This window comes from Dreissena polymorpha, chromosome 1, assembly GCF_020536995.1.
Source record: "Dreissena polymorpha isolate Duluth1 chromosome 1, UMN_Dpol_1.0, whole genome shotgun sequence".
In the NCBI taxonomy this organism is placed as follows: domain Eukaryota; kingdom Metazoa; phylum Mollusca; class Bivalvia; order Myida; family Dreissenidae; genus Dreissena; species Dreissena polymorpha.
In genome coordinates this window covers 83,600,275-83,614,638 of record NC_068355.1, presented here as the reverse complement: position 1 = coordinate 83,614,638, position 14,364 = coordinate 83,600,275, and the positions used below count along the sequence as shown (strand labels likewise).

General features: G+C 36.2%; 1 protein-coding gene across 4 annotated transcripts in view; it reads right to left on the bottom strand.

The window, feature by feature from the left end:
• LOC127838383 (uncharacterized) overlaps nucleotides 1-14,338 on the bottom strand; it is a 101,861-nt gene extending 87,523 nt beyond the window's left edge. The window contains exons 1-2 of one of the 4 annotated variants that reach the window (XM_052366151.1): nucleotides 14,242-14,320; nucleotides 4,222-4,395 (exon numbers count right to left, since the gene is read on the bottom strand). The gene's annotated coding sequence lies outside the window, so the exon portion shown is untranslated. Of the gene's footprint in view, nucleotides 1-4,221; nucleotides 4,396-14,241 lie in introns of all 4 variants that reach the window. The other 3 variants (XM_052366127.1, XM_052366142.1, XM_052366135.1) reach the window with 3 other exon arrangements.
• Between the last annotated feature and the right edge of the window lie 26 nt (nucleotides 14,339-14,364).

The following is a 14,364-nucleotide window of genomic DNA, read 5'->3' as shown; positions in this document are numbered from 1 at the left end:
TTAACTTTTTATTTTTGCTTACGGCCAAAAATATGTTTAATATTCGGAAAATACGTACGTAATAACAAAGATGATGAGATTTTTATTAGTAAGATTATTAACATTTATTTAAATACATAACATTACAAATATGAGTTTTTAATAATGTATATATTTTTATATAAATTTATTGTTCATTTCCTGTATTAAAAAACGAATACAATGGTTGTTTACTTTAAAAAAAAATGATAGAAAATTTGATGTCTTACATTTTACATTATCTAATCAAAGATGTAGAATTTGATGTTCTCATCCAATTACACAACAGACCTTAATTACGTTATAAATTCTATGCATATTTACATTTCAATAGCTCAGTGATTAGCATCTTTCGCAGCGCAAGCATATCACATGTACAGTGTCCATGCATACTTTTGCATAATCTAATAAAATATAATATTGTAATACAATACATTAAATGAAAAATGTACATGATTTATCAAATCATAATATTATAAATATGTATCGTGTTAACAAAAAATATGTATGTATACTCACCAACACAATAAACTGCTTTCAATCCATATGTAAAAAACGTTAACGAAATAATCTTAATATTGTGATATTGATTGAATACGTCACTATTTGTCACAACATTCATTCGATTACATTTTTCTTTACTGTAATACAGTTTGAGTATATGAAAATATGAACTTGTTATCCCCATGCTTTTCAGAGAAAAAGTGGGGATATTGTGGTGATGTCCGTCTGTCCGTCCTTCCTGGCCACCTGCTCCTCCTACACTACTAGCACTAGAACCTTGAAACTTACACACATGGTAGCTATGAGCATATGTGCGACAGTAACGGAATTTTGATCTGACCCTTGGGTCAAAAGTTATGGGGGTTGGGGCGACGCCGGGTCAGAGATTTTCCTGCAACCGCGATTCGAAAAAGGCTCATAACTACTGTGTCCCTTCAGATATTGCTTTTATATTTGGTATGCATGTGTACCGTAATTACTCTATGTTTTCGGACACTTAAAATTATTTTATTTTTTTCGTGTCCGAAAACTTAGATACGAAAAATATTCACAAAATACAGATATCCGAAAACTTAGAGTCGAATATTGAAGTGTCCGAAAATAGCGTAAATTGTATCAACGACTATCGCTAATAGCACGCACTTGTAAAATACCATGCCGTATAGTATAAATAACAGTTATAAATGTTTGCACTGCATTAAAAGTAATTTTAAATGCTTAATTTATTTGACAGAAAGTTACTGCAAGGCTGTACTTTGACCAACGAGTTCAAAGATGAGCATGTGATGTACCGATACTTGCTAGTATGAATCTGTAATTAACGCAATAAAAACAAGCAAACTATTAATTCTTTGTTTGTTAATTTCCGATAGTTGTTGTCTAACACCTTCCATTGTTCGTAAAACATGCAATAGGGTGCATCACACTTTGAAGCATTTAGTATTTGTCACAGTTATTTTACTGAGAATGTATAGTACCACTGCGGTAGATAATTGAATTGTTAATTGGCACTAGCCCTGGTAATTGTCATAACGCTTAATCGGGCAAAACCATTGTTTAATACCGGTTTACAAGGTTATTTACCCCATAATGCAAATGTAATGGTCCATTGCCCTTAGGCATGCACCTGCCATGCTTTATGATGTTAATCTGGTTGCAAAACCCTGTGATCGAAGTGTCATTAGATATAGAAAACAGGACCGAAATTTGGTAACATAGTGCTGTAAAATTTGTTGTCCGAAAACTTAGAGACATTAATTATGGACGAAAACTTGTGTGTCCTAAAATTAAGTCACAAAAAATAATTATTTTTGCTAAAAAATGGGGTGTCCGAAAACTTAGAGTGTCCAAAAACATAGAGTAATTACGGTATCTAGACAACACCTATCCATGCTCATTAAATTTTTGACCCCTGTGACCTTGACTATGAACTTTGGATCAGTTTTCAGGTTTCAAAATCTGCGACCGCGATTCGAAAAAGACTCATAACTACCGTGTCCCTTCAGATATTGCTTTCATATTTAGTATGCATGTATATCTGGACAACACCTTTCCATGCGCACACAAATTTTGATCCCTGTGACCTTGACTTTGAACTTGGGGTCAGTTTTCAGGTTTCGAAATCTGCGACCGCGATTCGAAAAAGGCTCATAACTACTGTGTCCCTTCAGATATTGCTTTCATATTTGTTATGCATGTGTTTCTAGTCAACACCTCTCCATGTGCATACAATTTTTTACCCCTGTGACCTTGACCTTGAACTTTGGGTCAGTTTTCAGGTTTCGAAATCAGCGACCGCGATTCGAAAAAGGCTCATTACTACTGTGTCCCTTCAGTTATTGCTTTCATATTTGGTATGCATGTGTATCTGGACAACACCTTTTCCATGCGCATACACATTTTGACCCCTGTGACCTTGAACTTGGGGTCAGTTTTCAGGTTTCGAAATCTGCGACCGCTATTCAAAAAAGGCTCATAACTTCTGTGTCCCTTCAGATATTGATTTCATATTTGGTATGCATGTGTATCTTGACAACACCTTTCCATGTGCATAAAATTGTTGATCCCTGTGACCTTGATCTTGAACTTAAGGTCAGCATTCAGGTTTCAAAATCTGCGACTGTGATTCGAAAAAGACTCATACCTGCTGTGTCCCTTGAGATATTGCTTTCATATTTGGTATGCATGTGTATCTGGACAACACCTTTCCATGCGCCTAAATTTTTTTACCCCTGTGACCTTGACCTTACAATTAGGGTCCGCATTTAGATTTTGAAATCTATTTTGTGGTTATCTCCGCTGTCTGTCCGTCCGTCCTTGCCACTATCTCCTCCTACACTATTTGCACTAGAACCTTGAAACTTACACACATGGTAGCTATGAGCATACCGCATGTGCCACAATGCACTATTTGGAATTTTGATCTTACCCCTGGGTCAAAAGTTATGGGGGTTGGGGTGGGGCCGGGTCAGAGATTTTCACTAATTTTTTTTAGGTTATTTTACATTAACTTCTTCATTTCTACACCTATTTACTTCAAATTGATACTGAACATCTCTTATTACGATACGGTCAATCTCAACTATGCATGGCCCTATTACCAACCCTGGGGCGCCCCTGGGTCAAACATGCGGCGTGGGGATACGCGTCGGCCTCTGCCGCGCCATTTCTAGTTACTTAATAAAAACAGGTATATACATAGTCACTGACGCCAACATTACAACTGATTTGTTTTCATTAAAATATCACTGAATTGAATACTTACTGCCGGAAACTCGAATGTATATTAGAATCAATACATGTAACAATAGAAACAGGAAATAACTTAAATAGTCTGATATCAAATTACAAGTACATTAAAGATGTTTATATGTAATTATTGGCAAGCTATATGAACACAAAGGAGAAATGTTTACAAAAGTAATTCTTTAAATAAACATTTATGATTAGGCCAAAAAGAAAAATAGTTGTGTTTCAGGTCACCTCCTGAAAAAAAGTAGGGTCGGTAGGTAGGAAAAACATATTATTATTTAAAAATCTATTTATTTTGCATGTTTTCCATAAATCAGTGTAAAGTGTTGAACACTGTTCTAATATCTAAATATAGCAGTTTGAATCAGTTATATCAAATATTAGTTGACAAGAGCAGGCCAATCCCGAAGGAAGGCTCATTGTAAGCTCGACTGTCCAACAGACAAAAAAAATCACATTTTCTTCAGCAGCAAACCCATGAACTTCCAGTTTCAATCGCTTCGACTGTGCTGGGAGGTATCTGTGCCATACATTCTTTAAAGTCATGGAGTTTGAATAAGAACTCAAAGACTTTGTTCCGGCATGATGAAAACATTTGTTCAAATTGACGGACAAAATGGACGACGCCATGTTTACAATCAAACGGAACGCCGGATATCGATTTTGCGGGAAAAACAGGCTGGCCGCCGATTGCACAATGTGTATAATATATGTTATTTTGCAGGTCACAATACAATAATTCTGGTAATAGCCGAATTCGACCGGACGGAGATGGAAAAAAATCGCCGAACTCGGAACTCGACGGGGAAAAATTAACAAAAAAGGCAAATATTGGATAATAAGTTTTTGGGTCGGCCCCAAAAAGATAGGGTCGGTCGGGTGACCGGAAACACAACTATTTTTCTTTTTGGCCTTAAGTAAAACGTCATGCAGAAACTATACATTTACCTGTAATCACCGCGATCGCAGTGGTCCACCGTGAGATCAATTATCTTGATAACGTCTGTGATGCTCACCCACTATCACGGCTTTCTATCAAGATGGGACCACGCTTAGACCGCAGTGATTGTCCACGCTGACAAATTTGACCACAGTGGGAGTGTGTTTTAGGCAGAAATCGCGCTAGACATAGTGTATTGTTGAAGTACTAACCTAGTTTTTGACCCCACATGACCAAGTTAGTAAGAACTCAGCCAAAACAAAAATTGACAAAAAATTAAAGTTAATTGTTCTGACCAATTTCAAGATAGGCCAATGATATGGCTTTTACAGTGTTCACAATCTAAAATGTTTTATACGGACATGCCACGGCATACAAAAAGATCCTCTACAGTGTTAACAATCTAAAATGTTTTATACGGACATGCCACGGCTTAAAAAAAAGATCATGTTAAGAGCTTCCTATGATGCAATAAAAATATATATATAGTTTTACAATCTGATCTATAACAGTATTCAATAAACAGAGTGTTAACATTTTTAACTCGGACAGGATATCATAACAAACAATGTTCTGACCAAATTATGAAATTTATATCATGACAATTGGCCTAAAAAAGTAACTTCTAGATTTTTATCAAGGTTTCGCGATATGCTTATAAGGAAACATGCCCTGCCCCCTGGCGCCCATGCTTATCAAATAACCTGAACAAAATTAATGTTCTGACCAAGTTTCATTAAGATTGGACCATAAATAAGACTTCTAGACCTAGATTTTAACCCAAATACGCCCAGTTTTGAACCCAGCCAAGGGTCCCCCCTTTGAAACTCAGCAGAGATTTCGTTGGCACAAATGTTTCTGACCAAGTTTCAAAAAGATTAGCAAAAAATGTTGCCTCTAAAATGTTTGCAGGCTTTTTCTTTCATTTTAGTGAGTGACTTACTAATAATTTTATTGTACTGTGTTAAAGTTATTGCAGGTAGCATTCATCCTTTGATTAAATCATAAACCTTGATAAGGAAGATGTTGACTTTGATTTATGACTGCTACTTTGAGAACCATTGTGTATCATCATTTGATTAAATCATAAACCTTGATAAGGAAGATGTTGACTTTCATTTAGTGACCAAGTGTCACCCCCTAACCATCTAACCTAGTATAGATAAAGGCTGACAAATCATTTGGCAAACTTTTCTAACCAAGTTTCATGAAGATTGGATAACTGAAGCCTCTAGTGTTCATAAGTTTATTCTTTAATTTGACTTTGTGACACCACATGATCAAATGTTCCAAATGAGGTAAATCTGCACACTACCCCATGATCCATCATAACGCCCTATGTCTATATGTCAGCCAAAATATTATAGGGAAATGTGTTCTGACCAAGTTTTATGATAATTGGACACTGTTAGTGTTATATAAACAGTATATATGGCAAACAAATAACAAAGTAAACAATTATTTTTCAATAAGTGTCTATGATTGCATAAAACCTACGACTTGTATTTTATAAACCCTCATTTATTAAAAAAAATGTCCCTAGCCTAGGGCACTTATTCCTCGTCGGAAAGGCGAGGTGGGCTTTCAACAAACATGAGGGTATTAACAAACCTTAGATGTCCAAGTAAATTGAAAATATGTTTTCAAACTAATATTTGATTTCATAATCATCCCCCAATGATATTTTTGTTTTGATTGCACAATTCAATGCAGGCCCGTAGCCAGAGTTTTGAAAAGGGGGGTGCGAATTTTCCCATCAAGGATTGTTATTGAGCAACGAAGTGGCGAAGCGGAAGCGGCAATCGGGTGTTTGGAGGTCCTCCCTCTATAAATTTTGAAAATAAAAAGTAAAATCCTGCATTTTGGTGGCTTTTTATCTGAATTCAGAGACTGAAGTTATAGAGCATTTTTATATGAAAATTCACATTCATGGACTATACTCAGTGACTGATCGACATGAATATGATATAACATACATGTATTCCCCACTGACGTTTTTTCAATAACCACCTTTTTTGATCATTTACGGAAATACATTATTTTATACCCAAAGCTAGTATGCGGGCACACACTTTGTTTACATATGCAACAACACATTGATAGAATATAAAATCAACAATAATAACGGTATAAAATATCATTATTTATCGGAATCTTGATAACATTGGTGTATTTTACCATTCCAAAATTCTACCATTTCTAAATTAAGCAAATTAAAAGGAGAACAATGACTTTTTTCAAAACAACTGTTTGTCTGCTACTATGGATAGAACCCTAGGCCTAGCATTGCTCTAAACATGCTAATAGTGTTTTGTACAACAAACCCTAATTAACAAAACTGGGTCTTCTCTAATCTGCATCAATACTAAACAGAAATAAAAATGTTATAACTGGTAAAATGTATTTTTTTTTTTAAACAAATTAGTCATTTTTCAAACGAATTTCAGAATACAACGATTAAGGCTTCATAAAGACCCTTTAACCACAAACTACTGGTCCTATCGTCTCAAAGCCCTTATAAATGTATAACAGGACGTTGAAGAAATAATATGGACTAATATGTCCGTATGTTCAAGATCCGTCACAGTTAATGAACATTAAACGTTAACGTGCTACTGATCATATATGTTATATAACGTTTTAAATTCATTATAACAACTGTTTCAGAGCATGGCATATTTCCTAGTGTCAAGTTTAACATAATTAAAACATTATGGGCAGTTCTGTATGTGGAGCAGAACAGATGCCATAAGGTGTTGGTAAACTACAAACAAGAGGGCCAAGATGGCCCTAGTTCGCTCACCTGAGAGGAGTCGGTTCATTCAATCTTTACCAAATGTCAAACTTGACCTAGATATTGTCCAGACAAACATCCTGGTTAAGTTTCATCATTATTTCATCTGCAAGTCGTGATCAATGTACCTATGCAGTTCCATGATCCTAGGCGTAAGCATTCTTGAGTTATCATCCGGAAACCATTTTTCTAAGTTGAGTCACCGTGACCTTGACAGCCATTGTGTGAATACGTTTATTGGCACTGTGACCTTGACCTTTGACCTAGTGACCTGATAATCAATAGGGGTCATCGGCGAGTCATGATCAATATACCTATGAAGTTTCATGAACCTAGGCATAAGCGTTCTAAAGTTATCATCCAGAAACCATTTTACTATTTCAGGTCACCGTGACCTTGACCTTTGACCTAGTGACCTGAATTTCAATAGGGGTCATCTGCAACTCATGATCATTGTAACTATAAAGTTTCATGATCCTAGGCATAAGCGTTCTTGAGTTATCCAGAAACCATTTTACTATTTCAGGTCACCATGACCTTGACCTTTGACCTAGTGACCTGAAAATCAATAGGGGTCATCTTCGAGTCATGATCAATGTACCTATGAAGTTTCATGATCCTAGGCATAAGCGTTCTTGAGTTATCATCTGGAAACCATTTTACTATTTCGGGTCACCTTGACCTTTGACCTAGTGACCTGAAAATCAATAGGGGTCATCTGCGAGTCATGATCAATGTACCTATAAAGTTTCATGATCCTAGGCCTAAGCGTTCTTGAGTTATCATCCGGAAACCATTTTACTATTTCGGGTCATCATGACCTTGACCTTTGACCTAGTGACCTGAATATCAATAGGGGTTATCTGCGAGTCATGATCTATGTATCTATGAAGTTTCATGATCCTAGGCATAAGCGTTCTTGAGTTATCATCCGGAAATTATTTTACTGCTTTGGGTCACCGTGACCTTGACCTTTGACCTAGTGACCTGAAAATCAATAGGTGTCATCTGCGAGTCATGATCAATGTATCTATTAAGTTTCATGATCCTAGGCATAGGCGTTCTTGAGTTATCATCCAGAAACCATTTTACTATTTCGGGTCATCGTGACCTTGACCTTTGACCTAGTGACCTGAAAATCAATAGGGGTCATCTTCGAGTCATGATCAATGTACCTATGAAGTTTCATGATCCTAGGCATAAGCGTTCTTGAGTTATCATCTGGAAACCATTTTACTATTTCGGGTCACCTTGACCTTTGACCTAGTGACCTGAAAATCAATAGGGGTCATCTGCGAGTCATGATCAATGTACCTATAAAGTTTCATGATCCTAGGCCTAAGCGTTCTTGAGTTATCATCCGGAAACCATTTTACTATTTCGGGTCATCATGACCTTGACCTTTGACCTAGTGACCTGAATATCAATAGGGGTTATCTGCGAGTCATGATCTATGTATCTATGAAGTTTCATGATCCTAGGCATAAGCGTTCTTGAGTTATCATCCGGAAATTATTTTACTGCTTTGGGTCACCGTGACCTTGACCTTTGACCTAGTGACCTGAAAATCAATAGGTGTCATCTGCGAGTCATGATCAATGTATCTATGAAGTTTCATGATCCTAGGCATAGGCGTTCTTGAGTTATCATCCAGAAACCATTTTACTATTTCGGGTCATCGTGACCTTGACCTTTGACCTAGTGACCTGAAAATCAATAGGGGTCATCTGCGAGTCATGATCAATGTACCTATGAAGTTTCATGATCCTTGGCATAAGCGCTCTTGAGTTATCATCCGGAAACCATCTGGTGGACGGACGGACCAACATGAGCAAAACAATATTACCCCTCTTCTTCGAAAGCGGGGGGCATAATGAGAAAACTGCCCCCATCCCAGCAGCCATGTTCCAAGATATCATTGGGACAAATCTTCAGACCAAGTTTCATGATGATCGGAAAATAATGTGACCTCTAGAGTGTTAACAAGGTCATACATTTCAATATAATTTAAAATAAAACTTAAGAAGAACATGTGTCACAAAATGTGAAATAAACGAGATATTTAATTCTGAAATCAAAAATGTCTGTACAGTCGAATTCGCCAGAATGTATATCATGCATGTACGATGTGAATCCTAATTTAGTTTAATGGTTGTTTTTAAATTCCTGCAACGATGTCTATTCATTTGACACACGAACACTAACTCCGATCCTAATAAAAAGACGAATTCTTCGGTTATTGTAGGAAAATATGTACGAAATATCTTCGTCACCATCAGCCCGAGGCGCTAATTTGTCTTTGCTGCATTTTATGAAATTCGTCTTCAATATCTTGCCTATTTTGTGTTATTGTAACATGTATTTATCAATATATTACAATTTAACACATATAAAAATCGTATAGTCTTGCTTTAATTGTTTGACAAAAGAATGCCATATTGTACAGAATCATCAAACAATAAAAAACATATTCAAAAGTTTGCTACATGTATCTTCCAGAATGTGAAACTATCATTTATAATTAATTCCACTTAATCTTCTTGTGCTTAAAACAAATATTTTAAAAAGGGAGACAACTCTGTCAATTCAACATAATTTTTATTTGCAGTTACTTTCCTTGACATGATAATCTATATAGTGTTCAAAAGCTGTTATTTATACTATATAAATATAAAGAAAATGACCCCCCCCCCAGCGGCCATGCTTTTTTACCGATCCAGACCATTTTCGAACTCAACTGTCATATCCAAAAAACACATGTTCTGACCAAATTTCATGAACATTGGACCAAAAATGTGACGTCTAGAGTGTTCCCATGTTTTCATTATATACATATAGAGAAAAATGCCCCGCTCCCTGGCGGCCATGTTTTTTCACCAATCTTGACCATTTTCGAACTTGACCAAGAAATCAATAAAACCAATGTTTTGACCAACTTTCATGATGATTGGGCAAAAATTGTGACTTCTAGAGTGTTATAAGGTTTCTCTATAGCCAAATAAGGAAAACTGCCCTGCCAACTGGCGGCCATGTTTTTCAACACACAGGAACCACTTTTGAACTCAATCAAGATATCATTAAGACAAACATTTTGACAAAGTTACATGAAGACTGAACATAAAATGTGGCTTCTACAGTGTTACAAAGGTTTTTCTTTTTTTTTAACTAGTGACATAGTTTTTGACCCGGCACAGCCCAGTTTCGAACTCGGCCGAGATTTCATTGGGATAAAGCTTCTGACCAAGTTTTATTAAGATGGGACAATAAATGTGGCCTCTAGAGTGTTTACGAGAAAATGTTTACGGACGGACGGACATACGACGGACAAAGACCGGTCAGAAAAGCTCACCTGAGCAATCAGGTGAGCTAAAAAGCTACAATGCTTAGTAAAAATGATTTGTTTTCTTGCCATACAACTGCAAAAAATTATCCTGTTTTAAGCATAGCTGATATTTTTTGTCTGAAAACTCTTAAGGTGATCCGAAAATGGTTGTACTGGGGTATAACAAAAAGACGCTGTCTGTCGAAAATGCTGTGTACAATCGTTAATTGTTATAAATAGTGGTAATATGCAAAATTATTAACAAGCGACTCATTAGTCCTCGGCAATAGTCAACGGGTGTCTTTTGATTTCCGTCATTTTCGGAAGCTGGCATAACATTCCGTTAATAATAATATAAAATGTTCTCTCTTTCCTGATCTTTAGCATATTGAATTCAACAATATTGTAATGCTTAAATACGAAGACTCACTGGATTCCGTGAAAAGATAAATAATCCTTTTTGCGTCAAATAAAGTTGAGTGCATCTTACAGTTCAAATATTTTTTTACTCGTAAAAAAACATGGGGTGCGAACGCACCCAACGCATCCCCCCTGGCTACGGGTATGGAATATTTATTATAAAACAATTCAAGGCAGCTTGCAAGGGTTTTTTAGCACTTTCTGCGCCTCCGGACAACGGAGGCACTCCCAAAGCAAACGGACCCGAAACCAAACCGAAATTAAAAAAAAAAATCCCAATTTCAAAAAAAAAAAAAAAAAAAAATATTATTTTTTTTTTTTTAAGAATGAAGTGTCTTATAACTTGTGTGACTAACCAATGTTTGTTTTGGTCAAAAATATTTGCTATAAGGTTTTGACTGTTCAGTTCTTATCACAGAGTGTAACTGTAACTGAAAAACAAAACTGCAGTACCGTATTTTACCATGTATAGCGCGCTCCCATGTATAACGCGCATGCGATTTTTTAAAGCCAAAATGGAGACAAAAAAAGAATTCAAGACCAAAAACCTGAAAATTGGGCCAAAAATGGCCGCCATTCTTATATTGCGCAATCATTTAATCAGAGTTTTTCGGGCGCTTAATTTTTTGTTTTAAAGGTAAAGGGAGCGTTTATACGATCAGGAGCATGGGTTGCACAGCACTATATTTTCGACAATTTTTAAGATTATTCTCTCGAGAATACCGTTTATGTCCTTATTGCCGCGCACTGCGCGTGCTTTTAAGACACCTGCGCATTAAATTTGAACCACTATTACCTTTTCCTCACATTTGAACAGTGTATCATTTTCATTACCTGCCACTCACAACATCGTATGACATAGTCTTCTGCAGACCTGCAACATCGCAATGTCCAATTTACGCAAATCGTCTGTGGATCCCATTTTATTTTTCATCGACTTAAATATTTCCCCATTAAGAGATGCTCCCCATTAAATCCAGTTTGACCTGGTATTTCGCGCCTTCACTGCGTCTAGTTGATAAGTATTTATAGTGAGACAAACAATACACCTGAACGCTCGATTCCATACAGTTGGCGTTATCGCATTTGTTTGTCTCTATTGAAAGAAAATAAAACGAGTCTATATCTCTATTGTTGGTTTGTAACCTACGTAGTATACTTGCGCAGTAGCATATTAATGCAGAGATCGGAAAATCATTGATAAATGTATTCGTCGTTTCAATGCTTAGGGCCAAGTAATTCCGGCAAATCGGAACTCAACTTACGTTAAACACTTGCTCAATTAACCGTTAAACTCCACCTCCATTCTCTGCAAAAGGTTCAAAGGCGGAGCTTTGCACGTGCTTTTATTTAATTGAACGATTGCCATTGAAAAACAAACACACGATTGGTTCGGCATGTTGATTGCAAGACAAAGGAAGCCAATTTTGTCGGCGAGAAACTTGTCGCTTTATTGCTTCAGACAGGAAGCGGCTTTCCTTTGATGACGTCAAACTGTCAATTCACATAGAGTGCAAATTTTCGGAATTGCTAACATTAAAGTTTGGATTAAATTATCAAAATAAAGCAAAAGCAAAATTGTGAAATATGATTGAAATAATTAGCGTCAGTTCAAATAAGACGCTTTGCGTTGTAAATCAACGAGTTTTTATGATAACAAAAACTTTAACAAACAATACTGCGATGATGTGGGGATCGATATACCTGGATTTTTTTAATGAGGCAATGCTTTCCTGGTTGCTAAATTGAGCAACATTTTTTTTATCTTTTAATTTTTGTGAAAACACCAACAAAGACATTTTTTTCATCTTTTAATTTTTGTCAAAACTGTTACTACCCTGTTCATTCCTACCCTTTCCTGCTATTTGTTGTTTTGACAACGGCCCCTTCAGTCTATAACATTATAGGGTGTAGTTTTCTGCAGTAAAAAAAAATGGCGGCAATTGTGAAGATTTACAATTACGAAATGGATTTTTTGCAATTTAGCAACCAGGAAAGCATTGTCAATGTATTACGCGCACTGAATTTTTAATTTGAAATTTGAAGGTAAAAAACAGCGCGCTATGCATGGTAAAATACGGTACTTGAATTATGTTGAACATGCCCAATATTGCATCTGTTTACATAAAGAAGACAAATTAACCAAATAAAAACAAATTTATTTGTTAAACCACTGAATTATTTAAGCAGTCTCCGCCAAACTAGTCAAATTTTTACAGGACAGTAGGTCCTGTAAACTGGGAAAAAATACAGGACCTCCTCTTTTTTTACAGGACCTACCAACTACATAAATATATTAATAAAATAACACGAAAAGTAGCCATGCATGGTACTTGTTTAGTTTGATGGAACATGTTCTGAAAACTATTGAACACATTTATCATTATAATTGCACTATGTACAAAAAGATTCAAGGAGCATTTCATTTTTAGGTGGTGCCGGTCGTTTTCCACCGGGAGTCGCTCCCTCGTAATATCGTAGAAACATTTTTCAAACAGTTTTCAAACTCGGCGGTAGCGTTTGTTGATTCTTGTTGCTAAGTCTCAGTGCGCATGTCAGAGAGGAATCTGGTCAATACGGCCTAAACCGACGACGGCCTAGATAATTGATCACCAGCCTTTTTCACGCAGGGACATTTACAGTCAAGATCATGACATTGCGAATGAAGATGATCACAATTAATAATAACTATCTCGATTACGTCCATACAAATTGATATTTGTTCATTTAATAATCAGATTTATAATTATCTTAACCAGCGACTAGGCCGTCATGGATTAAGACCGTCCTGACGAGCATTCGTCATATGGTAACGACGCAAAAAATGGATCAATCATTCCGTAGAGTAGAGCGTTGGAACGGAAAGACGCGATCCCTATTTTTATACCGCGGAAAACTTTCAGAGCCGTAAAAACATAAATAATCAACAATTTCGTGCTTTTTTTACTGGACAATCAGTCCTGTAAATTAGACTGACAGACCGGACCTTACAAAATTTTACAGGACATGTCCGTCGGTCCGACCATGTTTGGTGGAGACTGTTTAAGCATGATTAATTCACAATTTTTTCCCAAATGAGCCGTTTCATTGAAGCAAAAATTCCCAAAATGACCAATTTTGTTGATAAAAAATTCCCAATTTGGCCAGACTCCTTTTCCCAAAATAGGCAGAAAAACCCCTGGCATGATTTTTCTATCATCATGAAAAACGTCCAAAGTGACATAAGAAAAATGTAAAATTATTAATTATCTACCGAGTTAGCTTGTAAAAGTCTGTGAGTTGTTTAACTAATACTTATTTTGGTTTGTAATGTAATTTAAATTTAATGCTGCAGCCATGCTTTTATCATGGACGTCCCTAAAATCGGCGTAAACATGGTAAACTTTGGTTCGCATATACAAATTAAAAAGTCCCCGCCACCAAATAAAAGTAACTACTGGGTTTTGTTTAAATAACGCAGCATGATTAGGTGTTTGTATGTACGACACAGACTTAACCAACACAAGGCTTACGAAGTAGTTTCTAGTAAGATTTTTTATCAAAATTTAGTTCGTCTGTAGTGATAGTTAGCTTTTGACGTTTAGTTTCGTAAATATTTAATCAGTTTGAAACGGT